Source organism: Sturnira hondurensis, unplaced genomic scaffold (assembly GCF_014824575.4).
Source record: "Sturnira hondurensis isolate 20B ecotype Veracruz unplaced genomic scaffold, ASM1482457v3 Scaffold0006713, whole genome shotgun sequence".
Classification (NCBI taxonomy): Eukaryota; Metazoa; Chordata; class Mammalia; order Chiroptera; family Phyllostomidae; genus Sturnira; species Sturnira hondurensis.
Window position 1 is genome coordinate 1,111,165 of NW_028079344.1, and position 13,119 is coordinate 1,124,283.

General features: G+C 37.6%; 1 pseudogene; it reads left to right on the forward strand.

Annotated features, from left to right (window-relative positions):
- Positions 1-676: 676 nt before the first annotated feature.
- On the forward strand, positions 677-8,063 carry LOC118990004 (mitochondrial import inner membrane translocase subunit TIM50-like; annotated as a pseudogene).
- The last annotated feature ends 5,056 nt before the right edge of the window (positions 8,064-13,119 follow it).

A 13,119-nucleotide genomic window follows, 5' to 3' on the forward strand; every position in this document is an offset into this window, starting at 1 on the left:
CCACACCTCCTATAAGTTTTCACTTGACTTCAGCAGAATATAAAACAGTAGAGAACTTGATTACTAAAAACGACATAGATACAAGGATTGCATTTGGGTTTTTTAAAATTATATGTTGTAGGAAGAGTAAACCTACATTTTCTATTTCCAGTAGAGCGGCCAGAGCAGAATGTCATTTTTTCCTCAGAAGCCTTCAATGATCTTAGTTCACTCAGAGTAAAGCCCTCAATACTCACAGGGGCCACAAACCCCTACACAATCTGTTTCACATTAGCTAACTGACCCCACCCTCTGTTCTTTCTGTTTCCTATCATTCAGTTCACTTTAGCCACATTGGCCTCCTTTATAGTCCTTTAACACATTAGTCATGCTCTCACCTTTTCCATGAGCTCTTTTTTCCATCTGAGCTATTCTTCCACCAGATATGAAAATGTCTAATTCTCTTACCTCCTTCCAATCTTGGTCAGATGTCATTTTATGATAATCTTATTTAAAACTCCAGGCCCCAGAACAACAAATCACTCTTACCTTGCTCATTTTTTTTCATGCCCATAACACAGATATTTTTAGTATACTATATAATTTATCATATTGTTTCTTCTCTCCATCCAGTTGAATACATACTCACTGGAAGCAGGAGTTTTGTTTAGTTTTCTGCTGTTTCTAAGATTACTAAATGAGTTTTAGACTCTCTGCTAGAGACAAAAAAGGACCACAAGGAGATGTTAGTGTTGACTTCAGGCGAATTGAAGTAGTGGCTATAGGGTACGTGGTACCCTCAAATGTGATTCCTCATGGCATATTGTCAGTTCCAGTCAAGTTAACAGATAGGTTTTCTGTTTGGACAGGTTACCAGAAGTGCAAAATAGAACTAGAACATTGGAAGTACTATTTATTATCTTCACCACAAAGTAGATCACCATTAATTAGGATAAAAAAAAGCGAAGTTTACAAAATAGTCAAAAATCATACTGTAGACATGGTTCATAAAAAATCCTTTATGGCTAAGATCTAAACATGAAAGAATTGTAGTGTGCAGAAAGGGAAACAATATTGCACAAATAATGAAAACTATCATTTCTAGCCCTGGCTGGTGTGGCTCAATGGATTGAGCACTGGTCTGCAAATCAAAGGGTCACGAGTTTGATTCTCAGTCAGGGCACAAGCCTGGGTTGCAAGCCAGGTCTCCAGGAGGGAGCCCTCAAGAGGCAATCACACACTGATGTTTCTCTCCCTTTCTTTCTCCTTCCCCTCTCTGTAAAAATAAATGAAATCTTTTAAAAAATAGCTTACTTAAAAAAAAGAAAATCATTTTTAAACTCACAAATATATAACAATACTAATCATAGTGTTACTGAGTACAGCAAGGATATGTTGAAACTTCAGAATAATAGGGAAGATGATACAGAGAAATATCATTAATACATGTTTAATGCTTACTATTTTTAAAGAATTACATTAAGCATTTTACCATATATCAACTCAAAATTCACTCAAATAACCTGTGCATTTGGTGCTATTATCATATAATCATTATCCAGGTGAGGAAAATCAGGCTTAGGTTGTATAACTTATCCAAGAACATGCAGCTACTCAACATAGTTGTAGCTAGGGTCTCAAGTTTAGTTCTGCCTTTAACCAAATTCTAGGTTTTTACTTCTACTATGATATGGCATGTAATCAAATAGATGACTAGAGTTCTATGAGAAAATGACAGCAGGCAAAATCTGTAGAACAGAAAAACAAGATGTTTCTTATTCAATAATTGAAGAAATAGAAGGAAGGAAGAAGAAGAAAAAATATGAGTACTTATGGTTCAGTCCAATCCATCCAAAATTTATTGAGGAGAACATAGTTCTTATACAAGAAATGCATATAGAAAAAAAGAATTTTAGAAGAGTTAATTATACCTGAAGTTTGTAGCAGAAGAAAAAAAGAAAATACAGTAGAGAAGGAATTCAGAGAATCTATAAGAAAACAGAATCTCTAATACCAGAGGAAGTTCTGCTCTACCATAGGGACCAAATAGAAGGAATCTGAAAAAGAACACTAGTGGAAAAAAAGAAAAGGAAGTTAGAGCATGCCATGAAAACATATAAATATGTTATGAAACACAAAAAAGAAGAAATCTATATTGTAAATAGTGCAAACATTCAAGCATATCTTTGAAAACAAAGAATAAATGTATTTTCAAATAATATAAAAATGTTAATGAGTGCACTAATTTAAACTTTCACACAAGTCAACAGAAAAAACATCCCCTAAACATGCATGTATGTTTATCACACCAAAATTTGGGCATTGAAGGGGTAAAAATGCTCAGACTATGTAACATAACATAGTGAATAGAGAGAATAAACATTAGTAGTGCCGAGTTTAATAAAATAAACACTTGAGTAGAGACTCCAAAGTATTCTTAAACTTTAGCCTACAAATCCAGTAAAAAGGAAAAAGTGAACCAGTTGATCAGATGGCTTATTTACATGAAATAACAGAGCTATAAAATAAAATGTAATAAAAGTGTTCAAAAGTGGAATTACTTTTTCAGAAAAAAAGAAAATTTGACATCAACATAGTAAACCTGAGGAAATTCTTGTAAGATTAAACACTGCATAAGAAATAAAGAAAGCTCCACTTCCCTTAAAGATGTCAAAAAATATTAAGATAATTAAATAAAGAATGAAGTAATACCAATAGCAATGCAAAATAAAAGCAATATTTATAGTCAGACGTTTTTAATGCAGAGGATTTATGGAAAGAAGAAAAAGTATTTCAGCTGGAGCTGGATGGAAACCAATGTGCAAGGGAGTTAATTCTGACCAGACAAAGTAGAAATGATGAAAGCAAAGAGATAAACAAGAAGAATGGAGAAATATAGCTGTTTATTAATAATTTAAAAAAACAATGATACCAAAATAGGAAATATGTTTAATAAAAATTAATTATGTATCCATTTAAAGGAAAAATGGTATAGATCAATGGTGAAATACCAAAGAGACAATCAAGAAAATGTGTAACTTAACAAAAAGCATTGATATTGAAATGTGAGTAGCATGCTTGCTCCTAGGTCTAAGGGCCCATATGTGAATTTCATTTAGGAATTTTAAATAAGAAGGTAAAAACCCCTGGTGCTTTTCTTAGTGGTTTATTGAGAAGAAGTAAACCAATAGCATGGAAGGAGGTTTTAAATTAAGGCCGTTTAAAAGAAGAAAGAGGTATAAAAGGCTTATGTGTGGAAATGTCAGCTTTTTCTTTAAACCACCTGATTTAACAGAAAAGTTGCCGAAACATTTATTATCTTCATTCATCATACCAAACTGATTTATTTTTTCACACGCAGGCATGCTAGATGACGGGAATCATATCTTATTCATCTTTGAATTATGAGTGGTAGAAACATAGCAAATGCTTCCTAGATGGGCACTGAACTGAACAGGATAGGAGAACATCCATATATTGATGGAATTACCACCCATGTGCTAATTCACGAGTGAGAAAAGAAATGTAAAATAATTTACGGTCTAAGTTGAGGTTGCTCCTGATTATACATGTACCAGAGGTATCCGACCTGTGTTCCACAGGCCACATATGGCTCAGGATGGCTATGAATACAGTCCAATACAAAATTGTAAATTTACTTGAAACATTATAAGATTTTTTGTGATTAAGTTTCACAATGTATTTCATGTGTGGCCCAAGACAATTCTTCTTCCAGTGTGGCCCAGAGATGCCAAAAGGTTGCACACCCCTAACTCAAAGGAAAATGTATATCTAGGACTCTGGTTCTATTTTGTTTGTTAGTTTATTTTGTTTATTAGATTCCACATATAAGTGAAGTCATATGGTATTTGCCTTTCTCTGATTGATTTATTTCACTTAGTATAATACTCTCCAGATCCATCCCTGCTGTTACAAGAAATAAGATTTCCTTCTTTTTTATGACTGAGTAGTATTCCACTGTATAAATGTATCACAGCTTTTTTATCCACTCATCTACTGATGGGCACTTGGGCTGCTTGGAATTTGGCTATAGATACAGAGAACAGACTGACTCTCAGGGAGAAGGGGTAGGGTGCACAGGTTGAAAAAGGTAAAGGGATTAAGCAAACAGACAAAAAAAATCTCATAGACAGGCAATAGTATGGCAATTACCAGAAAAGGAGAAAGGAGGCTGGGGGTGAGGTAGAATAGTAAGAAGCTAGGAAAATTCCTGGGTTAGTGGAATGGGGAAACTGAGACATTAAAATCAAACAAGATCAAACAGTTTGAGCAACTTTCAGCCAGCTGGTGAATCAAAAGAATTTACCTCCCCTAACCAAGGACATTTGAGAGTGAATGGCTTGTACCTCTCCTCCCTAACCAATGAATACATAGCCTAAATCTCCCTGGCCTGGAAAATAAAGACCAAATTAATGTCGTTTGTGCTAGGAATAAATGAAGTCAGGAAAACAAATACACCGCCCCCNCGAAAAGAAAAAAAAAAAAACATTAAAAGCTAGACAGACCCAAGATGAAAGTAAAACAGTAGAGCAGACAAAAAATATTCCCAGACCTCCTATGCACATCAACATATTAAAAATGCATCTAGAAAACTAGTGAATATTCTGCTAAAAGACTCCCCTAGTATTCTCACCCACAGAAAGAAAAGAAGCCATCAGAACAAAGACACAGTGTTGGCTCACCCTAGAGCATGCCCGTATCCCTTCTCAGGCATGACCTTTTTATTCTAAGGATCCCAGGGAGACTGGCAGCCAGGAGAGCCATGGGCAGTGGCAGCTCAACCCAGGCTTACTCCCTGATGTTACCTCCAGGGCACCCTTTTTCTCTTCCCATGAGATCTCACAACAGAATACCACTTTGGCTCACTCTTTTCCTGACTTTGGTAGGTGTCGGGAGCCAACCAACAGCTGACCCTTGACACAGGACAGATGAGATGCATTTGCACAGCAGAGGCAACTGTGGCTGGATTTCCTGTCTATCTCTTCTTATATGTCTGTCTTTGACATTAATAGGTGGTGGGATTTTTAGACACCTGTATTTCAGGCCCAATGATCTGCAAAATTCCAATGAGGTTGTACAAAATGATTGCTTGGCCATAGAACAAAAGTACCCCCTGATGGGGTAGCCCCTGAACGTCTAAAAGTTGATAGAGTAACAGCCCCTCCTATACCTTGGACAGGAATGTATATTAATGGGGTTAGACAGGTAAAGAAGCAGGGGAAACTGGTTAACTATTACAAACTAAGCACATAGGAACAATTACTAAGGAGTTAGAGTCCAAAGTACATAAAGAAAGATTCTAGTCAGGAAGATAGATAGTTAGGTTAGACACCACAGAGGCCTTTTAATAAATTTTCTATAACCACGGTTTAGTCTAGCATATCCTTTGACCTATGCCAAATTCTAAGAACTTTAATAAACATCTATTCATCAATAAACATTTGAAGCTCTGTACATACAACTATTTCTAATTGTCTGATTAATGGCTCTCCTGGTCAGAATAACCTTTGTTTAGCATAATTGAATTTATAGGACTTCCTGTACTTTTCCAAGTTACTTCTGTGCTGATTTTTCCTGCTTAACTGATCATGCCATGCACCTGTTCCTTTGATGCCATGTAACAATCGCTATCAAAATAAAGCGTAATCAAACTCTGAGAGTTCAGTCAGACCCACAGAGGCTGGCTATTCTCCAGCATCCAATCAGGTGTTCGACTCTTCATTTGCCGCTTGTGCTGTCCATCCTTCGAGACCCTGAGACCTGCCCAGGCTCTCTCCTATTACTTTTTCTACCCTAAGTCTTTCCTTTCAGTCCTTCCTTTGTTTCACTATACCCAGCCTTAATAAACGTATTCTTAAAATCACCTGGACTCGTGTTATGAAATCTTCCCTACATGAAGTCAAGAACCCGCACACTACAGGCTGCCTGAAGCAGACTCACTCCTGGCTGGTGCCTGTCTGGTAGCAGGGGGAGGTAGGAGAGGGTAAAGTGGGGGATAAATGCTGATGGAAGAAAACTTGACTTGGGGTGGTGAACATATAATACAATATACAGATAGTGTATTATATTTTATCCCTGAAACCAACATAATTTCATTTACCAATATCACCCCAATAAATTCAATTTAAAAATAAATAATAAAATATAAATAAAACTAAATAAATAAATAAACACATCAAATTTGAAAATAGTAAAGTAGACAGGTGGAAATGATTTTGGTGCACAATATTCAAAATCTGTACAAATGACCTCACTTCTAACAGCACCTTCTTGATCCTTCAAAGCTACAATTTTTACATAAGTGGTGTGGCTAAAGATCGGATAGGAATAGAAGGTGATGAGTATTTGAAATACACAGATTGTTCCTCATCTGTTTGTACATTAGTTAAACGACACTGGGGGCACTGGTGGACTTCAAGGTTGGACATACTGCCAGCAAGGTCAGTTAAAGGCTCCCGTGAGTGCTAAATGGAATGGAACTACGTACCTCTAAAATTCACATGTCAAGATCTTAACCCCTATACCTCAGAATGTGACAATGTTTGGAGATAGGCTTTTAAAGAGGTAATTAAGGTTAGAAGAGTTCACTAAAGCTGCCCTAATTCAATGTGACAGGTCACCTTATAAGAAGTGGTTGATTCACAGGAGCTGATAAAAGATAGATTGGGGGAGGTGGTGAGAAGTAAAGGGGGGAGAAAGGGAGGAGGAAGAAAAGGAGGAAGGAAGGGACATGAGAAAAGCTACTTCATTTTTTGTGACTTGACAAAAGTGGACAAGAATACATTTTTATGTCCAAGGTAAGAGAAGGAACATTGAGTCATTTACAGCTGATGTCCCCAATTTCCTGATAAAGTGGAAAGCCACATAACCTTGAAGTGAAAAGAGTGATGGTTTGTTGAAATGAATACTAAAATTTGCAATAGTTGGTTATAGGGAAACTAGAATCAAGAATAGTAATATTTTCCTGGAGTCAGTGCAAGGTGGCAGCCTCACTGTCATTGGCCCTGTGCTTGCAGAGCTGGCTTCTGGGGTTGTGCATGACGCTGATGATTCAGTACCCCCCAACTCTGACCAGTCCAAGGAGATTGGGGGGCAGCCCAGAAGTAAGGCTCAGGCCCAGGGATCACAGGAGCAGAGGGGCATGAAGGGTCCCAGCTATACCAAACAACTCATTCTCTGGCTTGCTGGGCTGCTTGGGGCCAGTGGGAATGTGTTATCTCTATCTTTGGAAACAACTCTGCAGATGAAACTGGTGCCGAGATTCTCGATGAATTCTGGGTCCAATTCTGGTGCAGCTGTTGCACCAGACACACAAATATTTTCAAGATTATAGATGGATGATCATTAAGCGCACCGACCCTGCCTTCCCCCAGATTTCTGTGGGAACCATACTACCAGCTACCCTACACACTGGTCTTGGAGCTTACTGGTGTCCCCTTGTATCCAAAGTAGTCGCTGTCCAATGACTGGAGGTTTAAGAAGTGTGCAAGCATTGAGACCTTATTCCAGCAGCTGGTCACTTTGTATGAAATCATCATGTCAGAGACTGGCATGATTGTGTTTCCACCTGTCAATAGCGTAGACCCCCATGGCTTCATCTCCTAACACCCTTTCATGGATGGCCTGCGATAGGTGGATGGGCACCATGTTAAGAACATTTCCTGTCTGCATTGGGCCACATCCTGTGTTGTGGTTGTGGACTACAAGAAAGAAGCTTTCTCTCTACAGCACCACAATGGTGTCACCCTGAGACCCTGGGACAGCAACTCTGATGACTCAGTCTCATTCATCCTCATCTGCTTTCCTCAAGACCACAATCACACTGAACGATGTGGAGAATGTATGGACCATGTTGGAGCTCTACACCCTGGAGGATGACTCTCTGGAGGCTTTCAAATAGTGGCAAAGCCTGCTAGAGCAGGAGAAGCAGCAGCACCTGGCCTGGCACTCCAAATCCAGCAGCAAAACTGCTTCTTGGGCTCTCTCGCCAGCTTTATGTGGCCTCGCTCCAAACAGCCTTGAACTCTGAGCCTCTTCAAACTCAGTGCCTGGGTCTTGGACCCCAAGCTTTGGTGCTCCCAGACCATGGCTTGAGCAGCAACAGGTCCGATAAAGTCTATCCCAGATTTTAAAAAAAAGATAGTTTTCAAGTTCCTATTTTTTTACAGTATATATGGTAATGAGTTACACATTTTTTGAATTCATATAAAGGATAAGAGCTTTTTAATTTTTTTATTATTAAACTTACTGGGGTAAATTTGTTTAATAACATTATGTAAATTGTTTACAGTAGAATGCTAAAAGCTGATGGGTAATTGTGGAGGGAGTGCTGGGTTTGGAAAACTATCACTTTCCAAGTATCATGGCAAAGATTGGTTCAGATCGCGACCCTCAATGGAAGCTAAGTCTAGGGGGAACTTGTTATGGGGAGGAGGATATTTGCATAATTAAAAAGTGTCTGTTCACAGATCACTTATGACTTGTAAGGGAGAAAAAAGTACATTTATTTTTAAGTATATTTTATTGATTATGCTATTAGTTATTTCCTCTTTGCCCCACTTCCCTCCAGCATTTCCACCACCCCCCACCCCCCACCCCCAGTTCACATCTATGAGTCACGCACGTAAGTTTGTTGGCTTCTGTATTTCCTATATCATTCCCTGTCTATTTTGTACCTACCAATTATACTTCTTAACCCATTCTCAGACTTCCCCCTCCCCACTGGTAACCCTCCAAATGATCCCCATATCTATGATTCTGTTCCTGTTCTAGTTTGCTTAGTTTGTTTTTTAGATTGAGTTGTTGATAGTTAAAGTTTGTTGTCATTTTACTGTTTATAGTTTTGATCTTTTTCTTAAATAAGTCCCTTTAATATTTCATATAATATGGGCTTGTTGATGATGAACTCTTTTAGCTTTACCTTGTCTGAGAAGCACTTAATCTTCCCTTTAATTCTAAATTATAGCTTTGCTGGACAGAGTAATTTACGATGTGGGTCTTCGATTTTCATCATTTTGAATACTTCTTGCCAGTTGTCTTCTTGCCTACAATATTTTGTTTGAGAAATCAGCTGACAGTTTTATGGGAACTCCTGTGTAGGTAACTATCTGCTTTTCTCTTGTTGCTTTTAAGATTTTCTCTTTATCTTTACCTTTGGCATTTTAATTATGATGTGTCTTGGTGCAGTCCTGTTTGGGTCCAATTTATTTGGGACTCTCTATGCTTCCTGGACTTGTTGTCTATTTCCTTCACCAAATTAGGGAAGTTTTCTTTTGTTATTTTTTCAAATAAGTTTTCAATTTTTTGCTCTTCCTCTTCTCCTTCTGGCATCCCTATGATTCCAATGTTGGCAGTTTTGGATATGCCCCAGAGTCCTCTTATTCTCTTTTCATTGTTTTTGAATTCTTGCTTCTTCATTCTGTTCTGGTTGATTGTTTATTTCTTCTTTATGTTCCAAATCATTGATTTAAACCCTGGCTTCCTTCCCTTCACTGTTGGTTCCCTGTGGATTTTCTTTATTACACTTAATGTAGCCTTCATTTTTTCCCTTATGTGCTTGGCATACTCAATGAATTATTTGAGCTTGCGTATCACCAGTATTTTGAACTCTGCTTCTGATAGCTTGACTAATTCATTTTTCTTACTTTTTTCCTGGGGTTTTGTTTTGTTCTTTCATTTGGACCATATTTCTTTGTCTTCTCAATTTTGCAGCCTCCCTGTGTTTATATCTATATATTAGGTAGAGTTGCTTTGACTTCCTATCTTAGAACACCTGTTATGTTGTAGGGGATAGAGCCTTAAGTATTCACCAGCTTGGAGTAATCTGCTTCACCACTTTGTTTCTCTGTATGTCAGGGAGGGGTTGGAGAGGGGACAATGCCTCTGTTTGGCTGCTGGAGGATAGCTCAGCACTCACCCATTGCCAGTCATTTTGCCTCCTTCCCATATTCAACTGGCACCCTTCTCACTGCTGCACCAGTGGTGTTTCACAGAGTGGGTGTGTTTCCATACATTCTAGGACCTTGTAGGCCCTTTAAATGAACTCTCCTGACAGGCCAGCAGTTTCTTCCACCACCCCAACCTCCACTGGGTTTTACAGTGGAGTTATGAGACTTTATTTCCCCAGCACTGAAGCCCTGAGCTACCCTGTCTGGCCTGGGGCTGGGATTGCATGCTCCCAAAGTGTGCCTCCCAATTTTCATCCCAGACACAAGAATGTGGGACCACCTGTTTCACCAGCTGCCACCCTCACCACCTTGCCACCACCGCCTTGCCACCACCGCCTCACTACCACCACACCACGTCCTCTCTGCCCAGCTCCCTGTCTCTGCCCCTCCTATTCTTCTGGATGAATATTGCTTCTTTAAATCCTTGGTTGCTGGACTTCCATACAGTTTTATTTTCTGGCAGTTTTAGGTGTTTTTTGTTTTGAGGTGAGTTGTGAACCTTCTTATGGTTGGTTGGACAAGGGGACAAAGCATGTCTACCTATAACTCCATCTCAACTGGAAGTCCAAAAGTGCATAAAGTGCATTTATACAATGCACTTTTCACATAACTTGCAGTATTAATTTGTCAATGGAAATATGTCAACATATAGATTTAAACTTGTTTTGTTGGCATCTTCATCTTGTATTCTTATAAAATTAGGCCACCAAATAAAAGGAGCTTACAGGACTAACAACCCACTTTAAAGAACAAATAATAATTTAAAAATTAATCTCCTCTCCAAAAAAGATAAATTAAAAAATTGAAAAATTTATGATATTCTTTAAGTGATTATTTAAAATTGTTGATATATCTCTCATTTTTTCTAAATCACTGTTTTTTAGCTGAGCACTCACCTCAATGTTACACACATTAAATATTTAATTAATTTTATTTGTAATGTCATGGCAGAAATTCATTTTGGGAAGATCTTTGTCTGACCAGTCATGCATACAGATAGATTTTTTACTATTTTAAGGTATCTCAGCAGCATTTTCCTGCCTGCCCACTCTGGTACTATCTACCCTATATTTGATTCTTTTAGGTAATTGCTGAAGTATTAGGACTTGTGAAACTATCTAATCCCCAAGTCACAGGCTTTCTAATATCATTCTTCATCTTTTAAATACTCTGAGTTTTAAACTATGATACAAGTAGACAATTGAAAACTTTAATTGCAGAACGTCACCCCATAGAAAACACAGACAGATATGATAAATAATGTTGTAAATAGTTTCTTCCTTTCTGGATATAAAGTTCAATATAGCCAAGGTCTCTTGATGGAAGGTCTCTATAGTCCCCAGACAGAATTTGGAAGATAATACTGTCATTCCAAATAATTTTCCCTTCATTTTAATAATCCCAGGAGACCAGCCAGGAGTGAAGAAGTAGTACAACCAGTTTAAGAATATACCAGGTATAGCTCTGAATTCTATGTCTAGTTATATATGTGGTTTTTGAGCAACAGCCAAAAAAGATGAAAAGAATATAGAAACAGGAGATTCCATTTTGAACTTGGGCTTATGGAGAGTTTCAGGCAGATTACATCTATTGGAAAGAAATACACACATATCTCTCTTTTGGATTTATTTAGCTAAGTTTATAGAATTTTAAAAAGAAGATTCTACCTAATGCAGGAGCTAATGCAGCATACGTTAGTATGGCTTTTCCCTAATTACACAAATTTCAGAAACATTCTCAATACAGGTAAGACCCAACCAGAGCTAGGAAATCACCAAACTCTTGTTACACAACAGAACTTTTATGCCTGGGGTTTGTATTTCCAATCTGAAAGACCAAACATTCCCAACATATGTGGTTTCCTTTTGAGGGAATGTTAAATTTATATTAGGCCATAATGTTTCTTGATGCAATTTAACCATCAACAAAGTCACTTCAGCTCTCAGCATCCCTGGTTCATTTTCAGGGACCCAGGAATCCATTTCCTTACAATATACCCCCTGATCTTTAAGAAATTCAATACTGAGTTTGGTCTCAAGAAAATGATCCACAAACAATTTTCTTTCTAGCTAAATTTTTTCTGGAACTTATATAAAAAGACCAGGCTCCAAATCTTTTAAGACAATTAATTGTTCATTATTCCTGCTCAAAATGTTTACGGGCTTAAACTGCTAAGAAGACATAGCTCTCTTTGACCTCTCTATACATAAAATGTCAGTTATTTCTAAAAACTATCAATCCTTACATATCTATACAGTAATGAAAAAGGATTTCGAAAAAAAAACCTCCAACAATTCTGCTCTTGAAATTCTTTATGTGGTTTAAATAGCTGGTTAGTGTCAATTAACTTAAAACAATACTGAGAATTTTCAGAAGAAAATCACCACTCTTTTTAAAAAATATTTATTTGCTGTTGTTGTATTTTTTTTGTTTGTTTGGGTTTTTTTTTTTTTAGAGAGAAGGGAAGGGAAGGAGAAAGAGTGGGAGAGAAACATCAACGTGTGGTTGCCTGTCATGTATCCCCTCCTCGGGACCAGGCCTGCAACCCAGGCATGTGCCCTGACTAGGAATAGAAACTTGACCCTCTGTTTCACAGGCCCATGCTCAATCCACTGAGCTACACCAGCCAGGGTGAAAATCACCACTCTTAACACACATTTAAGATTAATGTTTTAAACAAATAAATGATCTTGTATTGCTCTTTTCAAAAAGTCAAAATTATCATTATAGCATTTGTTAATAAGATTTCACTTTTCCTGTGTGTCAAAGACAGTATTGACATGTGTTGTCTATACAGATTGAAAATGAATTATGGCACTTTAAGATAATCCTCTATAAAAATTGTTCTTAAAATTATTTATGAACCAGAATATTTTAAGAAGTAAATGACATCTGTGGATATTTAATTTTCTAAAAATCCTCCTATCTAAAATAATCTATAAGAAGTTTAAGGATTTCAAGGATCCCCTGAGGGACAGTCAAGTCTTAGTTTATGTGAAGCCCCAAGGAAGGGTCCTTTTCCAGTACAGCTTTTGATAATGGGAGGCAGTTATGGACATGACTTTCAATTTGTCCATCTGACTTACTAGTAATACAATTGAACCATGTACCAACTCTCTCAGTGCTTTAGTTTCCTTATCCATACATGGAAGATAATGTGAGTACCTTCTTG